The 21,963-nt window shown below is 43.2% G+C and overlaps 1 protein-coding gene across 1 annotated transcript in view; it reads left to right on the plus strand.

Annotated features, from left to right (window-relative positions):
- The window catches only part of ERBB4 (erb-b2 receptor tyrosine kinase 4), a 978,527-nt gene that overhangs the window by 687,125 nt on the left and 269,439 nt on the right, over positions 1-21,963 (plus strand). The gene's annotated exons all lie outside the window — the stretch shown is intronic.

A 21,963-nucleotide genomic window follows, 5' to 3' on the forward strand; every position in this document is an offset into this window, starting at 1 on the left:
AGCTTGATACAAGGATCTCACAATTGCGAGTTTTGGCCTCCCCACCTACTGTTCTCAAGTCCCTGAATATACCCAAGATCTCCCTGAGCAGAACAGATTGAACTCCAGCAGACAGGGTAATGCATTTATAACCTCCTGACCTGACCCTGCATCCATATGCCTATGTAGCGATCACAGCCACCGTCCACATTCCACGCCTGACTTCCTTGTTCCAGACTCCCAGTGCTGCTCACCACCCCAGGATGTGGACCAGCTAACAAACCCTGAAGCACAATAGTACCACTACAGGGGATAATTTCACTTGGAGCCCTCCCCTGCTGTCCCAAGGCACTCAGTAGAGTAGGATTAAGGAAAGAGAGCTGAATTAAATTAAAATGCTCTGAAGTGATACCAGTACCATGCTGTGGAGTTTGTGTCACTGTAGCTGCTCTACTTCAGTTACTCCTGATTTCCATCAGTATTACGACAAAGCTGAGTTTGGCCCATGGGCTCTAGGAATTACTCTCCTTTGCTTTCCTTCTCTGCAGCCTGGGCAACGACTCTCATAGTTGTATCAGTGCTAAGAAGCCATCTGCAAAGGTCAAAGCAGCTTAACCTATCTGGTAGCAATAGTGCCAATAAATTAACACTAAGCGCAGCTGCTACTTTATTTCTTAGGTGCATTCTCATCATATTTTCTCAACACATGCATGCAGAAAAACTCTTATGTGAGGCTTCTGAATTACATGGTTGGTGTTGGTACTGTTCTTAAGAAGAATACAACTCGTAGCTGCCAGCATTCTGCTGACTGTGCATCACTGAAATGTAATAAACCAATACTGCAACAGAGGACCAACCTGCTTCACTGCTCCGGGTCTAAGGATGAGTATCCTTGTCCCATCTTCTGATTTTTCCACTCAAATAATAGTATTTACCATTTTCAGTGATTTTTTTTTCTTCACAATACCATTTTGTCTGAAACTTTACAAAAGTATTACTATTTCAGGCATATTCTTCAATGATAGCGAACCCTAGGCCAACATTTTTCTGGCCTGGCACTTCAGGATGTGATTTTTCTAAAGTGCCCAATTGACATAGGAGCAGAAGTCAGATATTCTTTCTTTGGCAGCTTCACTATATGGCCCTTTTCCTACTTGTTTGTGTTTTTTCTTCTTCCCATATATCTAAGACGCCTATCAACATTTCTGCTGTGTTCTTCAAGTCTGACTCAAGAACCTCTGTTGGAATTTTAACTGGAACTGGTGCCTTTCCACTTTTTTTTTTTAACCAATGAACAGCCCTCTCCACTTCTACTCTGGTTACAGGTCCTAGTTCAATGTCCAAATCTTCTCTTTCTTCTAGCTAGGGGATTGACTACTGGCTCGGCATTCAGTAGTTGATTAAAATACTGCCTACGCATGTTTAATTGTTCTGATGTCTTCATTGTTAAGTAGCACTCATTGTCTTGAACTGGTCAGCTGGTATTTGTTATTCTGCCTGACAACTACCTAATGATGTTGTACAGAATCTTCATGTTATTTTGTGCTGCAGTAGTCTGTGCATCTGTTACCATTTTGCATATAAAGTCTCATATGTCTTTCCTAGCTCCAGGGAGCCCTAGCTCCATGCATATTTTGCAACATGAGCAATTTTGCAGGATTTGACACAAAACTGGGTTAAACTCAGAAAATTGGAGCTTTGCTCTGAGATTTTGAATTTGTTTTAGCAACGCTTGAAGGGTCCAAATTATTATATGAACATAATTGTACATAGCAAATGGCATAAATTCAAGTACATCAATACTGCATGTAACAATACTGAAACTATCTGGATGCATATAGGGTTACCATACGTCCGGATTTTCCCGGACATGTCCGGCTTTTTGGGCTCCAAATCCCCGTCCGGGGGGAAATCCCAAAAAGCCGGACATGTCCAGAAAAATCGGGACATGCGGGGCCGGCGGTGCTGGGCTGGGGGCCGGGCCGGCGGTGCCGAGCCGGGGCTCAGGGGCCAGGCCGGCGGTGCCGGGCCGGGGGCTCGGGGGCCAGCGGTGCGGTGCCGGGGGCTCGGCAGTGCTGGGCGGGCCGGGGGTGCTCGGCCGGGGGCCGGGCCCGGGGCCGGCACCCCAGGGCCCGAGCCGACCCAGGCTGGAGACGCCGGGGGGGCCAGACTGGGCCGTGCCTCCTCCCCCCACACCCCCTTTACCTGCTTCAGGCTTCCCGCGAATCAAATGTTCGCAGGAAGCAGGGGAGGGGGCGGAGTTGGGGCGGGGACTTTGGGGAAGGGGCAGAGTTGGAGCGGGGGGACGGGGCTGGGGGCGGGGGCGGGGCCCCATGGAGTGTCCTCCTTTTGGAGGCTCAAAATATGGTAACCCTAGATGCATATTCATGGTGGAATCACTAACTTTTTAGAAAGATTAAAATTGCTTTCCATTTTGTATTTTTTTAAACTAGTAATGTTGTAATAAATTATTCAGGAACACTCCCCTACACAGGACAGCACTGAAATTAGTGAAATGCTAAAGTACGGTCCTGACTTGAGGTTTATGGGCCTGATTGAAAGCTTATTGAAGTCAATGGGCTTTAAATCAGGCCCCATATTAGTTGTGAAATAAGCAAATTTTGGCAAAAAATTTCAAGCTGATGGAGTGTAACTGTATCTCCAGTGGTTTATTGTACATAATATTATGCTATTCTGTCATTGCTTTATCTACAATAGCACCTGATAATGCACTTCAGGTAAGAAAGTAGAAAGCTCAGTATGGAGCTCAGAAGCAGTATTTTTTTTTTACATTGTTTTATAGATTAGAAAAAAAGATTACTCCCTATCTGCTTGTATTTGATCTGTGAGATCTATGTCGCATTAAAGGGAAACAATTAGATTAAAAAATACTCCTGGGTTTTAATAATACCCTCTTAGACTATTCATAGAATTGTAGATTTTAAGGTCAGAAGGCAGCATTAGATTGTGAAGTCTGATTTCCTCTATATCACAGGCCATTAAAGTTCATCCTGTTACCCTGTATAGAGCCCAAACACTTGTGTTTGACTAAGCATCTTTTAGAAAGACATCCAGTTTTGATTTGAAGACATCAGAGATGGAGAATCCATCATCTCCTAGGGTAGTTTATTCCACTGGCTAATCACCTTCTCTATCTATCTATCTATCTATCTATCTATCTATCTATCTATCGCCTTTTTCTAATTTAAATATGTATGGCTTTCACTTAGGGTGACCAGACAGGAAGTGTGAAAAATCGGGATGGGGGTGGGGGGTAATGGGAGCCTAAATAAGAAAAAGACCCAAAAATCGGGACTGTACTTATAAAATTGGGACATCTGGTCACCCTACTTTCTCTTCCAGACATTGAATCTTGTTGTTCCTTTTTCTACAAGTTTAAAAAGCCGTTTAGTACCCAGCATTCTCTCCCCAGGAAGGTAATTATACACTGTAATCAAGTCACCTCAATCTTTTTGTTAAGCTAAATAGATCAAGTTCCATAAATCTTTCAATGTAAAGAATTATATCCATCCCTTGAATAATTTTTGTGGTTATTCTTTGCGCCTTCTCTAGTTTTTCAACATCCTTTTTAAAATGTGGTCACCAGAACTATATGCAATATACTAATATTGGTCTCACCAACACCGTATAGTATAATAATCTCCCGACTCCTGTTTATACGTCTCTTTATACATCCAATGATTGCATTAGCCCTTTTTGCCACAGCATTACGCTAGGAGCTCACATTCAGTTGTTTGTCCATTATGAAAACTAAATCCTTTTCAAGTCACTGTTTTCCAGGATACAGTCCCGCAGGCTATAAGCATGGCCTGCATTCCTTGTGCCTAGATATATGACCTTACATTCGGCCATTTGAAAACGGATTTTGTGTGAATGACCCCAGCTCACCAAGTGGTGCAGCTCGCTCTGAATGACTGCCCTGTCTTCATTGTTATTTACCACTCCACCAACCTTTCTGTCATCCGCACATTTTATAGTTACTTCCAGATCATTGATAAAAATATTGAATAGTGTTGGGCCTAAAATTTATCCCTGCTGAACCCTATTAGAAACGATGATGATTGTCCATTGATAGCCACTTTTGGAGAGCTCGATTAGCCAGTTCTTATCATTTTACCTTTTATTTGACAAGATCAATTATTTTTTTTTAAATCTAGTTAAATTTATGCCATTTATGTTTTTCTGTGTTTTGCCCTTCAGTTTAAAAAATGAAAATAGGCTTGACAGTTTCACTGTTGTTTATAGTCCGTTTTATTTTGAGGTTTCTATTTACGTATGAGCGCAAAGTTTGAGCTGCAGATGTTGCAGGGAAATGTGTTACTATTTTAAAAAAGAAACTCTGTCCATTTATATTATATAGAAACATTATATATGGAAATATATTTTATTGAAGTCAGATTTTGTGACAGCTTGTTTGTTCATCATCCTAGCTTTGGATCTAAGTTGCCTGCCCCCTTTAATTCTTCCCCAATCAGCCATAAAAAAATAAAAATCAGATACATATTCGAGTACACAACACTGGACATTTTATATGGTGTTCCTTGGGATTTTATTAGTTAATGTTTGCATAGTGCTTTGTGGGTGTAAAGTGCTACGGAAGCCCAAGCATTCTTCTTCGTACTGGGAATTAACAACATGGTGTTTGTGTTTGATGGTGAGTGATATAAGGATGGCATTGATATACGGTAGTTTACTGCAGCTACAGAATGAGGTCTGAAGGGTAGTCAAACCATTGATTTTATGATCAGTATAATAGAGCTCTCAGTGGGTTAGGTCAGTGGTTCTCAACCAGGGGTATGTGTACCCTTGGGGGTATGCAGAGGTCTTCCAGGGGATACATCAACTCATCTAGATATTTGCCTAGTTTTACAAGACGCAACATAAAAAGCACTAGCGAAGTCAGTACAAGCTAAAATGTCATACAATGACTTGTTTATACTGCTCTGCATACTGTACACTGAAATGTAAGTACAATATTTATATTCCAATTGATTTTATAATTATATGATACATATGAGAAAGTGAGCCATTTTTCAGTAATAGTGTGCTGGCACTTAAGTATTTTTATGTCTGATTTTGTAAGCAAGTGGTTTTTAAGTGAGGTGAAACTTGGGGGTATGCAAGACAAATCAGGCTCCTGAAAGGGGTGCAGTAGTCTATAAAGGTTGAGAGCCAATGGGTTAGGTGCCTAGTGGTTAGTGCACCTAGTGCCACCTCCCTGCAGGCAGGTCTCGCAGTTCTGGCCCTCTTTTAAGCAGAGGTGTGGTGAGGTGGGCAGTAGTAGGGGAACCTGGGCCCACCCACTCCACTAGGGTCCAACCCAGGGCCTTAGGAGGGCCAACAGTGTCTGGCCTCCAAAGGTGCCCTCCGAGTAACCCTCCCAGGTCACTTCCTGCCATCTGCTGTTCTCCCCCAGCTTCCACTCCAATATAAGGTAAAAAGAAAAGGTAACCAAGCCATCTGCCCCAACCAGGCCTAGCATACAGTCTTAGTCCCTCCAGGGGACTCCTCCAGCACCTGTGGCAGGAGCCTTCAGGGTAGGCCTCTTCCTCTTCTGAGCTGGGTTGCTCCCTTTTGAACCCTTTCTCATTTGGAGCATGCTCTGCAGGGCTGGTCAGGAGGAGTTACCTGCAGGGCCGGCTCTGGCTTTTTTGCTGCCCTAGCATGGTGTTGCTAATGCCTCAGCAGAGCTGCCTCTCTCAATGCAAAATGGGCCTTACTACCTAGAAATTTCTTCTTGAAACCAGTGGATTCCTTCTTGTCAGAAGAAAAACTTATGGCTAAGCACAAGCCCTAGGCAAAAAAGCCACCTGCTGCCCCCCCCCCACACACACCCCCAGCGCGGCAGGGGAGGGTGCTGAGCCCTGCCGCGGGCCCGCAATCCCTGACCGGCCAGAGCACCGGGAGCAGGGCGGAGAGCCCGGCTGGGGCTCTCCGCTCTCCCCGGCGGTCAGAGAACTGGGGGAGGGCGGCGAGCCTGGCCGCGGCTCTCCGCTCTCCCCGACCAGCCGAAGCGCCGGGGGGAGCCCGGCCGGGGCCCCGCTCTCCCCGACCAGCTGGAGCGCCGGGGGGAGGGCGGCGAGCCTGCTGTGGCTCCGCACTCCCCGGCAGCCGGAGTGCCGTGGGGAGGGCGGAGAGCCCAGTCGCGGCCCCACTCTCGGGCCGGAGCGCCCCACTGTGACACCCCCCTCCAGGCGCCGCCTCAAGCACATGCTTGGTGGGCTGGTGCCTGGAGCCGGCCCTGGTTACCTGGGCCCAGTCCTACCCTTGACCACTTCCAGCCCTCATGGGGTTTGCATACCCACATCACACCTTTTAATGCGTCACACAGCACAGCAATTCATGTCAGTAGCAGCATGTCAAATATTAGGAAGGGGTCATTTTTACACATGACTAGCCTACGCAGAAATTTCTACTCAGAGCCGCACCTAAGATATTCCATTTTGTAATAAGTCTGTGGGAGCCCTGTGTTTAGAACAGTGTTGTAATCCAAGTCCCTTCCTAGTACTCCTTGTATGATAAAATCCGAGTAACAGTGATGCTGTATTAATATATATACTTATGGTTTGGTCTGCCCTCAAATATGTGCACACCTATCATGGACAGGTGACTATCCAAAGCTTTGACTCATGGATTAAGTTAAGATAAACATCCATAATTGCAGATGCTGAGCTAACCCTCTGGAAAGGTACCTCCCTTGGCCCGTAACAGCCTTCCACCAGATCTCAGTTAGGGTGAAGTTTTACCATGGACAGTCATGCCCTTACACACCAGTGGTTTGTCACTCCATCTGAAATGGATGCATGAGGAACACATTTCATAATTTCATCACGTAGAGTCAGTGCCCAAACACTACCACCTGTACCAAGCCTGAACAGTTGGGCTTGGCACAGGGCAGAAGACTATTACGTGGGTTGGATGGATGAAGTAATGAAAGCTGAAGCATGGTGTTGCCAATGCCTCAGCAGAGCTGCCTCTCTCAATGCAAAATGGGCCTTACTACCTAGAAAGTTCTTCTTGAAACCAATGGATTCCTTCTTGTCAGAAGACAAACTTATGGCTAAGCACAAAATTATCTTTGTTCCTATTACTCAGGCTCTATTCAGGAGTCATGCAAAGCTACTCTGCTCACTTGCAAGCTTCCCCCCGACTCCTTCAAAGGAGCAGGATTTATCCCTAAATAAATAAATACAAATCGCAATGAAAATTGAACAGAAATCCATTAATATATGTAGGCCGAGGAAAAGAAGGCAGCATCTAATTCATACTTAAAGCCAACTTTAAGACTAGCTAGTATATCATTCCAGGTATACATTTAAATTGGAAACTACCTACAGGGAAAATGACATTCCAGAAAAGTAGATGCTGAAGGCATTTGTTATTGCAGAGTTTGTTAAATTATAACCTTTCATTGCGGTGCATTACTTTAACTTGAATTAACATTTTAAATGTATGTTTGGAGAACTGGGAAAGGGGCCTTCACCGACAGGTGGTCTCTGTATAGAATGCAGTCATTGCGACAGGTGTCACTGTGCAAAGCTAATACCAGTACGTGTTCTTTCACACAGAGCACCATGAATAACGACACTATCCTGTGAAAGCTCTTTCGACGTTGAATACACCTCAAGTGCTTGCAAAATTGCATTTTAACAGCAGTAATGCTTCCATGGCTTTCTCAGCTGGGGAGCACATTAAATCAGAGCCGAACAGAGAGCCAGTATTTTATGGTCTTAAAAATGTATATATATTTCCCCCTCTCCCTACAATTAAAGAATATCAGTTCAGAATATAGGCTGCAATTGAAAGAATGATAATACAGAAACAAAAACCATGTTTCTTGAGGCATGAATTTTTGCCAAGTCTTTGACAACTAAAGGTGAGAGAAGAATGAAAAGTGGAAAATAGATCTGCTGTGCTCCTGGCCTTCAGTAGATGCAACTTAGAAGCACAGTGAACACATTTTATGTTTGGAGCAAGGCTGGCCATAGGGAAAATGGCACCCTGGGGGAACTTTGTATTTTGGTGCCCTGTGGGCACGGCCCCCTCCCCATTGCACCTGGCCCTGTGGGTGCCCCCCGTTGCCCCTGGCTCCCATGGGCTCTCCCTTCACCCCTAACCCCTGTGCTCCCCTCCTGTGTCCCAACCCCTCCCTTTTGTCCTAACCCATGCACACCCCCTCCCGGGCGCCCATATGGGGAAACTGACCTGGATGTACGGAGCAGCTGGCATTGCTGCTCACTCACGCCCCGCGCCCTCCCGAATGCTGCTCCTCTGTGCACCTCTAGGGGGCTGTGGTGGGGGAGGGGGGCAAGGAGCGATATCAGGGCTCACTGCCTCTAGGTCACTTTCCTCACCTGGGCTGCGTAAGAAAAGTCACCAGAGCACCAGCTCCTGATGCTCACCTCACCTCACAGCCCAGGTGGGAAAAGTGACCCGGATGCACGGAGCGCTTAGTGCTTCTCCTCGCTCCCCCCATCGTAACCCCCGGGGGGCGGGGTGCAGAGGAAAGTTTGGGGGGTGGGTATAAGCAGTATCTGTGCATCTCTGCTCGTCCCTCTCCCCCATTCCTCTGCTGGGAGAAATCTGGGCCCTCCCCCATGTGGCGCTCCCCTGCCAGCCAGGAGCAGCTGCTGACTCTACACCGGCAGGGTGCCCCTCTGTGCTACTGCACGGCGCCTCTTGACCATGGCACCCCCAGGCGGTCACGCGTGTGACCCACCCCTAAGGCCAGCCCTGGTTTGAGGTGGCAAACAGTGATAGGTTGAACTGGTTCAGTGAACAATAGGAACCTGTACATTCTTTTCTTTATTCAGACCAGCATGTTTGGATTTGGAGGGATGACCCTGGAAACTTGCTAAAAGCCTTAGGCCTACATGCCCAGTTTTTGGGTACTCAAGATCAGTGGTGCTGGGACAGTTTTTATAGTGGGGGGGGGAGCTGAGAGCCATTGAACAAACCTGTAAACTCTGTATGTGATGGAAACCACTTCAAGCCAGGGGGTGCTAGCGCACCTTAAGCACCCTTAGGTCCAACACCCCGCTCAATATAGACACACTGAAAAGGCCTCATTTTTTCATTGTGCTGGTACTCAGAACTTGCTGAAAATCTGGTCCCTTTAACATCTGTCGGAGAAAAACAGAGTTCTTACTCTTTCGGTTGGGTGCAGCAAATCAGATACTTTATTATCTCTAGCAGTTGCATGGAGGGAGAGAGCTAAACAGGTCTCTCTACAGGTAAACAATTACAGCAAGCATAAAGGTATACCTTTTGTTACAGAAAATAATAAGCAACAGCTGCATTTTGTTTATACATAAGTCATCTTATTTTTCTCACTTATTTAGACTCTAGTCTACATTCCATATTATCTACACAAAGTCGCAAAACAACTTCTCACACAGTTTTTTCCCCACTCGCCTCACACAATCCTCGCTTCTACAAATCCCACAATATTAGGGTTACAGTTAGCCTAACTCTTGCTAACAAACTGTCATGCATTGCAATCCCCTTCAATTTCCTGTCAGTTCTTCCTCTACTTCCACACATCTAAGCATGTCCAAGTAAAAATAAATACAAACATACTTAGGTAACACAAATACAGTGGCCAACTTAAAGACAGTTTTTAATTTTTAAGCATGGAAATGGTTGAGGCTATTGTACCCAGAGATAAATATTTTGCAAAATCTTCCCTTTAATCCTTTGAGTGCTTTAGTGTATTGTACATGATCCTACATGATACCACAGCCCAATTTTGTTCTAACATCAGAAGAGTTTCTTCCCAAAGGAATCCTAGATAAAGATTATGATGTTTGAAAGAGGCTGAAGAGGGAATGAGATTCCAGTTGCTTCAAGATGACGTTTAGTGCCCCCCAAAACTGAGGCACTGAAGATCACTAATCACTTTTTGGCCAACAGTCTATGTTCAGCAGCCCATGTAGGGTTCTGCCACCACTTTTGGTTAGGGTGACCAGATGTCCCGATTTTATAGGGACAGTCCAAATTTTGGGGTCTCTTTCTTATATAGGCTCCTATTACCCCCCAACACCTGTCCCGATTTTTCACTCTTGCTGTCTGGTCACCCTACTTTTGGTACTGTTGTCACCATTAAAATGTCGTAACTTAACAGCCATTTCCGCAACTGGTACCAAAGTACAAGAGTTACTACTTAGTCCAAGATTAGAGAAATGATATAGTAATTCACATGCCACTAGGTGGCAGCTATTGGTAAATGCTTACCTTTTAATGGCAGTCTCTGTGTGGATATAATGTATTACTGCACACCACCTGTTTACCCGCAGACTGGCTGTTTAAAGAGTCTTTCACACAAGGGAAAAACTTTCAGCTTAAATACTTAGCAACTTACTTCATCACAGTCACCAGTGTGTCTTGAAAGTAGGAAATAAACCCCAAATACTCAGAATATTAGAAATGATCTGATTGAATTGTGATTGGCATATTTAGAGTGAGTGGGTGGTTAAAATTGGTCTCTCTTGAGCAAGCTTCAGCTGCTTTAGCTGACTGCCTTTGAAGGGCTGCTTGAGGAAGAGAAAAGAAAGGAAGCATTATAAAACCAGTCACTAAATTGTATTGAGCAATTATCTTCTTGAAACTTCTGGGCAGATGCATTCCCTTGATGTTATCTATCTGTTAGTTCAACAACGTGCCCTATCCCAGCCACTTCTTTTACTGACAGCACCTGTTTAGCACAGGTTTGATTTCATTCTGTATACGTTCTTAGCACAAAGAAAATAAGGAAGGGAGTTTTGGTTGGTGCGGTGTGTGAGAGAGAAATTTGACTTTCTCATATTAGGGGTACACAGCAGATGATCTTATAGTGGGCCATTCCAGCCCAGACTCTTTCTGTTGCTTGCCTGAAAGAGAAACTTCACACCAGTACATTTGCGTTTTCTAAGCATATGTCACATAGGCTTGTTTGGCTGGACATCCTCAGAACTTGGAGTTGCCTCTATCACTCAAGGCTCATGTTCTTTTGCTTTGCTGGTCATCCTGGCCTACTTGGTTTCTTTCAGTCCCAAACTTCTCCAATACGCTCTCTTAGAAAGTGCTCCTCTCATACCTTCCACTATGTGGAACAATGTGTTTGGATTAGGGAGAATGAAGCTTAGGGACTTTGGATGAGCGTTATGGCAGACAGGCAGGAAAAAATTAGCTAAATAAGGAAGGGGAGGGACTTTCTGGCTTTCTTGTGTGTACTCTCTTTAATTCTTCACTTGAGACTTCTGGTTCTGTCAGGAAGGACTCCATATTCAAGTCCTCCCAGGCCAGTCTTCAAAGAAGCTCTGACTTCTCAAAATCTTGTTTCTATTTGTTACCCAGCATTCCTATCGGAAACTAGCTTATGCCTGGCAAAATATAATTCCCAGTCAACTTTAGGAATATCACAATAATCTGCATGTTAGGTGACCTGATTACAGAGGTGAAGCTTTTAGACCTCTCCTAGATAAGATAATGACTTCTAGGCTCTCAACAAAGGTAACATCAATCAGTACAATGGCATGTGGAAAAATTCCCATGTCTACATGACAAACTCACTATGAGTCTTCAAGAAGGTATGATCAACATGCACAGGTCAACTCACTCTATGCAAGCCATTGTTATAGATGGCTTATTATCACTGTGATCCAGTACTCATCAAAATCAACATGTCCAATTGACTTCTGTGGGTGCTGAATCGGCCCTAATTTTCTCCCTCTCACTCTTAAGGAAGCAAATAGGATGTTGACCTCACTTCATTTTATCTGAAGAAGATTGTAAAATATGTCTCAATGTTATGCTAACGTCATCCTTGCTCTTTCTCCTCCTCCTGAAAATAGGTTTTTAAAGAGACGTTACTGAATGCTTGCAAAACTTCAGCCAGCCAGGCTTCCCCACTTAACGGAATGCTGGGGATTCCAGATTTCTCCAGCTGCTTCTCTGTTCTAGCAACGATACCTTTTTGCTCACCAGGCAGAGTTTTTTTCAGTGGTACTTTACTTGCCTTACATTTCCCCTCATCTTCAGTTAAGTCATGCCTGGTCGGGTTTTGACTCACCCTTTCCTGTTTCCCCTCAGAAAACCTGCATTAACACTGATAGACCTCTAAAAATTCCCCTTCACCACCAGTAAATATTCAGCCTCCACCATTTAATGAAAGGAAGGAAGAAATTGCTACCCCATCTAATGTGTAGAAATAGCAGTAAGAAAAGGCTCTTGTACTAATTTTATTTCACCTAGGATCTTTTACCAGGTTACAAATTCCTTGAGTATTTCCACTTATTCCTGCCATTCTCTGTCCTCTTCCTAAATCTTCTGCTTTCTTTTCTTTCCTTTAGCATATTCCCCTTTCTCCCTATTTCTAGCTAATTTCAGCAGACAGCCTAAGATCCTAAATGGATGTGAAGACTGAACTGCTTTCTGTGGTGGTTCCTCATATTCAGGGTTATGGATAATTACCTATTCCTTACTATGTATCTAAAAATTAAGAGTAGACTGTTATTTTTGGCAGTGCTCTAAGCAAAGGATGTTGATAAGATGAACCACGCTGCAAGTTGTGACACTGGCAAACCAGGTGCCAGCTTATGATTAGGTCCCCATGCCTCACTTGGATATCGACACATACACACACAGCTGGAATCCGTCTGGTTCACCTGTGTGTTAATAGTGGCACAATAGGTATCAGAGTTATAAAAATGTTTAGGCTTTATCGAATGCTTGTAAATTGCTGCATGCATGAATCTCACTTATAATATCTGTATCCTATCTTGTAAGGTAATATATGAGCATTTGCATTGAAAGTCCCCCTAACTGTGTAGATCATAAGACAGGAGAGAAGCATTAACTGGTGTGAAATACTAGTCTCCAACAGGCGCTATGTCCTGCCCGACGAAGGCCCATTGACACCAGATGAACTATTGCGCAACATCAGAGGACAAAAGACTTGCTTGGATGGTGATGAAAACTAAGTATAGAACTCACCACCAGTTTAGGATTTGTGCCCTGAGTTTGGTACCCAGGCTCTTGAACCACTGTAGGACAGCGTGACACAAGTGACCCTAGGAAAGATTGTTCCTCAGACATACCTTATGTCACATTTTCTCCCTAGCTTACTCCTTGGTGTGGTGGGAGAGGGTTAATATCCAATGATGACACTTCCCTGCACTAGCTCAGCTCTGCTGGCCAGTGATACAGTGATGTGTGTATGTGCAGGTGTTTGTGTGAGGAGAGCCAAGCCCGTGTTCAGTAGTTAGGTGTGCCCTGTGGCAGAAGATGTTGGGGGAGATCTATGCCTTTGTCTGAAGCATCAGCACTGGTCACTTTGGGAAAAGAATGCTTGACTACTATCGATGGATCATCAGCGTCTTCTGGTAGAGCAATTCCAAATGGTCGCCAAATCTCAGCATTGGAGGTGGAAATACATTGCAAAAAGTGATGAGTTCGCTTTATTTGTCATTTATGGATACATGTTACTCCTTGTTTGCAAGATGACCACCTGTTTGTTCCTGAACATGTTTGTGAATCCTGAAAGTTCCATCAGTTTTAGCAGGAATGATTATTCAGGTGAAAGTGGATCCTGGAAGTTTATTTTGCATTTGTTAGTGTTCATTTCCTCTTGGCCGGAAATGTGCCAAAAATATCCATTTTACCATGACACACACATCCACATCCCCACAGACACATCCCAGCAGTACAGTGGCCTGCAGAAATATAAAGTAATGAAAAAATACCCTTCCAACTTCTTACCTTCTTTTCTGAAGAATATGACTTTATTTTAACAACGGAAGCTGAATTCTCCACCACCCTCCCGATCACTGCTCTGGATGCATTCTAATAGCAACCAAAAGATATCTCGTCTTATTGTCCAATAATTCAGTTATTGTTTTTTGGTATGAAATTAGGGCAAGAACACCACCAGGCTCATCATTCACTTGTCAATGGGCCTTTGATTTTTTTTTTTCATTCTCCACCACCCTCCTCTGAAAATCTGCAATAATTACATTGGAGTTTCCCACACAACATTATGCATGATCACACAGAAAGTACTTATGGCTCTAGCCTCAGAGTCTCACCCGTAATTATGCTCCTGTCAGACTGGATACATAAAACAAAACAAAAAAGTTGTTTATCTTTTTGCTTTGTCCATTGCTGTTGCAGCTAAAAGAAGATGTCCAGCATAATCGGTGTTTATTAATTATACTAATGTGGATGCAAACATGTGTTTTGCATATGCATGTGTAATAACCTCCCACCCAGAACACAGGTGGGGGGAACCCCCTGCATATGTAATTGTTGAATTTACTAGGATTCTATGTGGTTGCTCTGTTTTGTTGTTTCTGTGCTCAGAAACCACAGACCAAAAGTGCCTATCGTGACATCCCAGAAAGAATAATGTGAGCAAGTTGTGCCAAAAGATGGTATTGCTGCTCAAGAGGATCTTTACCTCCAGGCCCCAGTTGGCATACGTGCATTGATTTCAATAAATGTGTGCAGTTATCTGTGGCTCACACCTGGGAAATATATTTTTAATACGAGAGACTCCCAAGGGTTTGTTGATCTTGATGAGTCTGTCAAGCAGCAGGTCTAACTGGACCTAGCCTTTTAGTCTTCTGGCTGGGTTTTCCAATTTGCTTGGGACCCGTAGCTCCGTGTTTAGAAATGCATTTGATGCTGCTTGGAACTAATTCTCCATCACAGTGCGGGGAATTCCCTTTACATTGCTCTGTGCTAACAGCTATAAGCAGTAATAATTAATAGCTCCTAATTGCTTAATCAGAGTAAAGTTTTAGCCCATGTCATATGTGAAGGGTTGTTTTTTTTTTTTTTTTTTTTTCCTGGAAGACTAAATTCCCTATTAATATATTGAGTCAGAAAGCTTACCTGTTGTGTCTGTCTCAGGGGGGAATGTTAGTATCTTTATTATCCCTCTTTCCTCCTCAAGTCTCTTTCTCTACTCATTACTATAGCCTGAAGACATTTTCCTGTAGCAGCAGAACAGTAACATCACAGAGAGCTTCCTATCAGTCCTGCACTGTCAATGATAAATATGAATCCACCCTTGTGCCCGTCCAATGCTGCCGACATGATTTTTTTTGACTTTTCATTTATTCCCTTATGTCTGGTGGTCAATCACTTCTAAGATCAGCTCTGTCTGTTGTGGACATAGCTAGCGATACTCTGAAATTTAGGAATTCTGTACAGATTCTTCTGATCCAGTCAACACTGACATGCTTAGGGTTGTCCCTATCACAAATTACATACTCCATTGTTAGCAAGTATTCTGTTTTCCTCAATGCAGGTTGAATTTTATCTCCGGTTTCCTTTTTTTTTTTTTTTTTTTTTTTTATACCGTCCCTCTAGCTCTTTGCCTGTCTCAATGTGTATATCTCTCGGTTTGTTTTCATTACACATACGTATTTCCCTTGTCAGTCTGTTTTCAGCTGCCTGTGTCTGAATCTCTGTGTGTGTGTCTCTCTCTCTTTCTATGCCTATCTAGAGAGGAAGATTAGTGGATAAATAGAGGAGTCGGAGCGGTAGATTCAAGTTTTCTGTATTAAAACTAGTTGCTGGGGGAATATGCTTTCATCCCTCCAGATGTGTGGTTGGCCTGAGGTTCCATAGTGGGATAAGTGAGATGCCCACAGAGAGTCCAGGCAGGGAGACTGTAACCCCAGCACAGAGTAGAGCAGTGCTCTTCAGTGGGATCTCTGCTGGCCCGCAGAGTGACATGAGCAGATCCATATAATGAACAGATCAGCTATCAGCCTACAGGCTGCAGTAGTGATCACAGAAGGGGCATGTGGGTGTCCTATACCCTTCTTCTAGTTATGGGGAAATATTCATCCTTCATAATCCCCACATAGGTCCTCAGTACCAGGGGATTTATTTAGTGTATGTACAAATGATTCCATTCAGGCTTCCTGGGTCTCCTGTGGAAACAATGGATTATGCTGCCAACTGCAAGGTCAGGTTCCACCGATCCGACTTGCCTATTATCAGTCACCTTATCGAGGGACTTGTTAAAGAAGGGGCTCGGCCTGGTGAGCAAGTTGAGGCTCAGGAGCAGTCCCCTTTCGAAAATCACTTAGCCCTGGTCTACACTGGGGGGTGGGGATGGGGTCGATCTAAGTTACGCAACTTCAGCTATGTGAATAACGTAGCTGAAGTCAACATACTTAGACTCACTCACCACGGTGTCTTCACTACGGTGAGTCGACTGCTGCCGCTCCCCCGTTGACTCCGCCTGCGTCTCTCACCACGGTGGAATACAGGAGTCGATGGGAGAGCACTCGGGGATCGATTTATCGTGTCTAGACTAGACGAGATAAATCAATCCCTGCTAGATCGATCGCTGCCCGCCAATCCGGCGGGTAGTGTAGACATACCCTTAGGGACAGATCCTGAACTTCTGCTCTGTTGAAATTGGTGTGATTACGCCAGTTTACACCAGTTGGGAATCTGTCCCTTAAACTTTATGCCCTGTATTTTTTTGCGTAGCGACAGAGAGAAAGCAAGTGGTGTGTTTTATAGAAGATGAGCCTTCTATTTTACCCGAATTTTTACTCTCACTCTCTGCAGACATGCCTGTTTTTCCCTAGAGAGGAAACTCTGAAAAGTGTGAATCTCTCCATTAGGTAATTAACTTTCAAATCAATAGCAGAGATCTGGAGACTTTAACACAAGGCTGGTAGAAAATGTAAAATGATTTTTACTTAACAAAGGAGTGTGAATGAATAAACGCATGACAATAGGAATTGTTAGACAAGGACATGGAAAGCTTTACAGGCTGATAAAGGCAGAACAATTCATTACAACAATAGTATCTTTAATTCCAGTTAATACCATGCAGCAGTGTTTGAATTATATTTTGATTTTACTATCAACTGTATCTTTTCATACATAAAACTAAGTAATTTTAGCTGCTTACAAAAACAAAGTGCAGCCCTATTTAAACGTAGTGTCGTGTTTGAACAATGAAAAGAAAGAGATGAGGCATCTTAAGGCAGAATATATCGGGATCACCCTACACATCTGGGACATTATGGCAAGTTATGGTTGTATGGTTCCAAACCTCCTCATTAAAGCTTAGGGAAATAGTCAATTTCTTTGGTTACATTTTCAATTAAGGTTTAGTTTATAAAGGGCTAATAAATTATTAATAGATGTTTTAATCCATAGTTAATCGATTGTTTTAAGTTGTTATATGGAGGTCAAAAGATCAATAGGTTACTTATAACTATGGCTTATAACTGTGAATAGCACCTGCTACTGAGGTGCTTATAACCATCCATCACATATGCTACTCATATCAGTAACGTGCTGATAACATCCATTAATCATTTATTAACCTTTTATAAGCCATTTATAAATGGAGACTTCATGTAAAGTGAGACCGTTTTTTCTCTGAATTCTACTGCATTCTCTTCTTTCCCATTTTCTGGGTGAAAGGGGTCTCCTTAAGGCAGCTATGACAGTTGACAAGGAACTGTGGAAGAACACTGCTGTTAACTTGGGACTAGGAGGAGATCATCAGTTTTCTTCTCTTATCATTAACAGTCTTTTGTAGCTTCTTGTCATAATAAAGTCTATCGTGATCCAAAGGAAAGCTCTTCTCAGTTATTGGGCTAGAGCGAGATGGAAGTATCCTTAGGATTTCCCAGTCTAGTGAGCTTCTAGTTTCTGTTGGTGGCATTTTCAGTTGATAGAGCAGAAGGAGTAAGCTGTTGATAGACGCCTCCCACGGGATTAGCCATGCATTGGAAGAGTATGAAGATTTCCTGCCCCAGCCTCCACAGTGAAAGACATGTTGCATTAATACTGGGCAAAAGGAAATGAATCCTAGAATCATAGAACCATAGGGTCGGAAGGGATCGCAAGGGTCGTCTAGTTTAACCACCAGCCAAGATGCAGGATTCGTTGTTTATAAACCATCCAAGACAAGTAGTCAGTTTTCTTCATAGAATTTGCCAGAACAAAATTACTTTACATGCTCCTCAATGACTCTGGCCTTTCAGCGTTTAGATTAAATACAAATTATGTACAATTATACAGTCCTGATTTTTACCCCCTCATTCATCTTTCATGTTTCAGTGACTGAAACTTCATTATGTATGCAGAACACCAGTAATATTCTGGAATAGAAATGGAGCTGACATCACTAGATGTCTCCTTCAGACATTTTCATCACTAGGGGCAACGAAGGGACCACAGATTCAGGCTCCTTTGGAGGGTGCCTTTTCATGTGTCACTTAGGAAATAAAAGTAGATTGGGAAACAGATTTTTTTTTTTTTGTTATTGCCTTTGGTAACGAATGACAATTGAGCAGATGGGCAAGGTAACCACTTACAAGGTAAATTGCTTGAGAATTTTTTTCTCTGAATCACATATTGCTGGCCAGGTTCCAGCTAATTGCTGAGCGTCAACAGTTGGTGGCACAAAGAAGGCATGTGATGAATGATCAGATCCGGGCTTTCTCTCCCTCAAATAAGCCTTGATCCTGCAAGGTGCTCACCACTGACGCTTGAGGATGCTCCACATCTTGCAAAATCAGTCTCCTAATCTGCAAAGATGAATGGAGAAAATCATAGGAAGGAAGTGTGATTCCTTACCTAACCCACCTTGCTATTAAAAAAGCAAAACACCCCTCCCCAACCCCCCCCCCCACCAAGGATACTTGGCAATCTTCCATGCTTTAACGTTTCTTTATTGACATGAGCCTGCAAGGAGTCTCCCAGAGATTCCGTCTACGTCTCGCAGGGTTTTGTTTTTTATAAACACAGTGAGTACAATGAAAGGAATTGCCTATTTTATTCCCCAAATCTCTGATCTGAAAAAACAGTTCTTCATTGGCAGCTCACTGTGACCCTTCTAAAAATCTACTCGTCTCCATCAAGACCCTTTTTGAAATTCATTGTAGTGTGATACATAGAACTACATAAGAACAAAAGACTCTGTCTCTGAGGCCTGGTCTACACTGGGAGGGGGATCGATCTAAGTTATGCTCACGTAGCGTAGCTGAAGTCTTTGCACTTAGATCAACAGCTAACGCTCCTCCGTCGACTCTGCCTACACTTCTCACTCCAGTGGAGTACCGGAGTTGATGCGAGAGCGTTCAGTAGTCAATTTATTGCATCTAGACTAGACGAGATAAATCACCCCCCGCTGGATCCATCGCTGCCTGTCGATCCAGCGCGTAGTGTAGACATGCCCTCAGTGGCTTCTGTGCAGGAAGGTCCCTATTTTTGGATCCGGGGACGAATTTCAAACAGCTGACGTTTGGATCGATTCTTGCAAATCCTTGTTCATATGGATACTTCTTACTCTCATGAGCACTCCAGTGGGACAACTCTTGTGAGAGAGAGTTCCAGAAATCAGATCCTTAGAGGACAACATTCTTCCCTGAGTTACACTTGTGCAAACAAACCCACTGTAGTCTTTGTAGCTGCATGAGGATAACTGAGGGCAGAATTTGGGCCAGTACTTGTTCATGTTGGGAGAGGACCAAGGTTCTTAACACAAACAACTAAAGAGCAAAACGGACAAGCCACTTTTTTTATTCCCAGTGTATTTGATATCTGACCTTCAAAAGGACTTGTGATAATTTAATTCAAAGATGTGCTGTCTACATGCTCAGATTCTCATTTTGCCTGTGTAACTGTGAGAAGAGAAAACAATGAAGCAGACACTTTGAGCTCCCAATGAGAGAAAAGAGAGCTGGCAGCCTTTCCCCTGCTCTCCTGTTAAATATATCTCTATTTAAATGCAAATTATCATCTGACACTGCCAAACAAAGTCATGTAATAGGAAGCAGACAGACTAGTTAAAAGTTCTTTAAAAACGACTTCTGAACATGCTGAATCATGTTTATTTCCAGCATGGAAGGAGCTGGGTGAGTGAATTTTTGGTTCCATACCAAGGATCGTGTTGGTGCCAAGGAATTTGAGATGCAAAGACTTTTATTCATATGTGGAGCTTTCAAAGATCCCAGCATGCACAGAAGTGTAGGAGGATTCATTGGCTAGGGGTCACCTGTCATGAAGCCTGAAGCTACTGTTATCTCACCACAGATATCACTATGACAATGAAAAATCCAGTGGGTACAGTAAATATAGGGTGGGAATAGAAATCAGAAAAGGAGGGGGGGGGAATTAAGATCTCATTCTGCTTCTGGGATAGACAATTAACAAATGATCTACTATGTATTCTAAGAGTTCAATAGCTATAGTCACAAGACTTCCATTAGCTTTCTCCCTAACCAGCTTCTCTAAACTCAATGTGACATTAGGTACAACCTTAAGCATAATCTGCACTGCTTTAGGAGTAACTCTGGGAGGCACTGTGCCACAGAGATACTCCTGTGAGATGGCTTTCCTCACTGGCTTCCCCCTCATTCCTGTACCAGCAGCAAATTTCAACACTCCCTGCATTGGCTTAGATGCATTGGTTAACAAGTGTGGATGTTGTATGTGGAATCAAGACTTAGCCCTCCTGCTCTGTGGGAGTGAGAATAAGTAGGTTTACAATATCCGCTGTGTTCGATATGCAGGATCCAATATCCTAGGGGCATAAGGCAGGTTCTTAATACTCCTTATTCAGTTGGATGGGCCTATGGACCTATTCACAATCGAGCCCTGCCTGAGAGTCTCTTCTGTTAAAAGTTTCCCACGTTTGCTGTTCGCCTCAGCCTCTTTTCTAATTTCCAGTGTTATAAATCAATTTAGATTTATTAGCTTTCTGCACAGGACTCCAGTAGCCTCTTACTAATAATTATCGTTATTACTGATTAAAGTTGCATTATTCATGCCAGATGGAGTCCCCATCCTGTCAGCCAGAATGAGTTTGCATTAGGTAGTTATAATGTGTTTGTGATCTAAATAAACAGATGGCAGAAACTGACAGGAAATTATATGCTGCTGATGTCAGCAACAATGCTTTCCAGGCATAATTGCTTTAAATGAACTTCAGTCCAGCAAAGAACTGTTACTTTCAACAAGGTAGTTGGCACACACAGTGTAATTACTGTACAATATAATCAATTGTGCCATCAAGACTGTATACATGTCAGAGTGGTGAAAGTGGGTTTCAAGAACATAATCCTTATGACCTTCTGACTTTATGTGAATAAAATACCATATCTTCGCCCAAGCTCTGTTAGCCAAGTAAATATCACTTTTTCTTTGGGGCTAGAACTTCAGGGTTCAGAGTGTTAGCACAGGGATGTGGTCATATTTGATCTGTCAACATTCCCAAAGTTTGTGTATAGAGAAGAGTATTACAAGTTAGTGCTATTAACACATTCATGGAAAGGCTCCCATTCACTTTAATGGGCTTCTGGATCAAGCACTAAATGGAAGCTTGCTTAATAGATTTTCTGAGCAATATTTTATGAAGAATGAAAGAGTCCTCAAAAATGAGGATAGGTTGCTTTTGGGGAGTAAAAAAGCCCAACCTATTTAGCTAATAAAACTGTCCATATCTTTTAACAATGATTTGGCCACATTTCTTTATTAGTCACTCGGTTGCTTTCCTTTTTCCCCAGAAGTTTGCTTGTTTGTTCATTTGTATTGACGTTTATTTTCTATTATGGGGTTCAGATGTTTTTGTGTACCATTTCTAGCAGCGGCATCCACCAGTAATGTGAGGTTGGGTGGATCCAGCATAGACCATTAAGTTCACTGCTTGGGATAGTTAACGGTGAAAATATACTTAGATGTTCCCAGTCTGGTTTTCTCCTCTGTACAGCAGCATCTGTTCTCAAGATCCACAAATTCAATTTATATATTTAAGAAGAGGTAGTAGAGTTAGGAAATTAAGCACCAGTGTCATGTGTGTCAGCCTCATCCATGTTTCACACATAGGGCTGGCTACTTAACTTGACTCTGTTTTGCCAACTCCAGTAAGGCATATAAATCCTCATATCACAACAGTAGTGCCTCCCTTGAAGAGGAAATCAATAGAGGCCCAAGATTGAA

The sequence above is a fragment of the Malaclemys terrapin genome, chromosome 11 (genome assembly GCF_027887155.1).
Source record: "Malaclemys terrapin pileata isolate rMalTer1 chromosome 11, rMalTer1.hap1, whole genome shotgun sequence".
Taxonomy (NCBI): domain Eukaryota; kingdom Metazoa; phylum Chordata; order Testudines; family Emydidae; genus Malaclemys; species Malaclemys terrapin.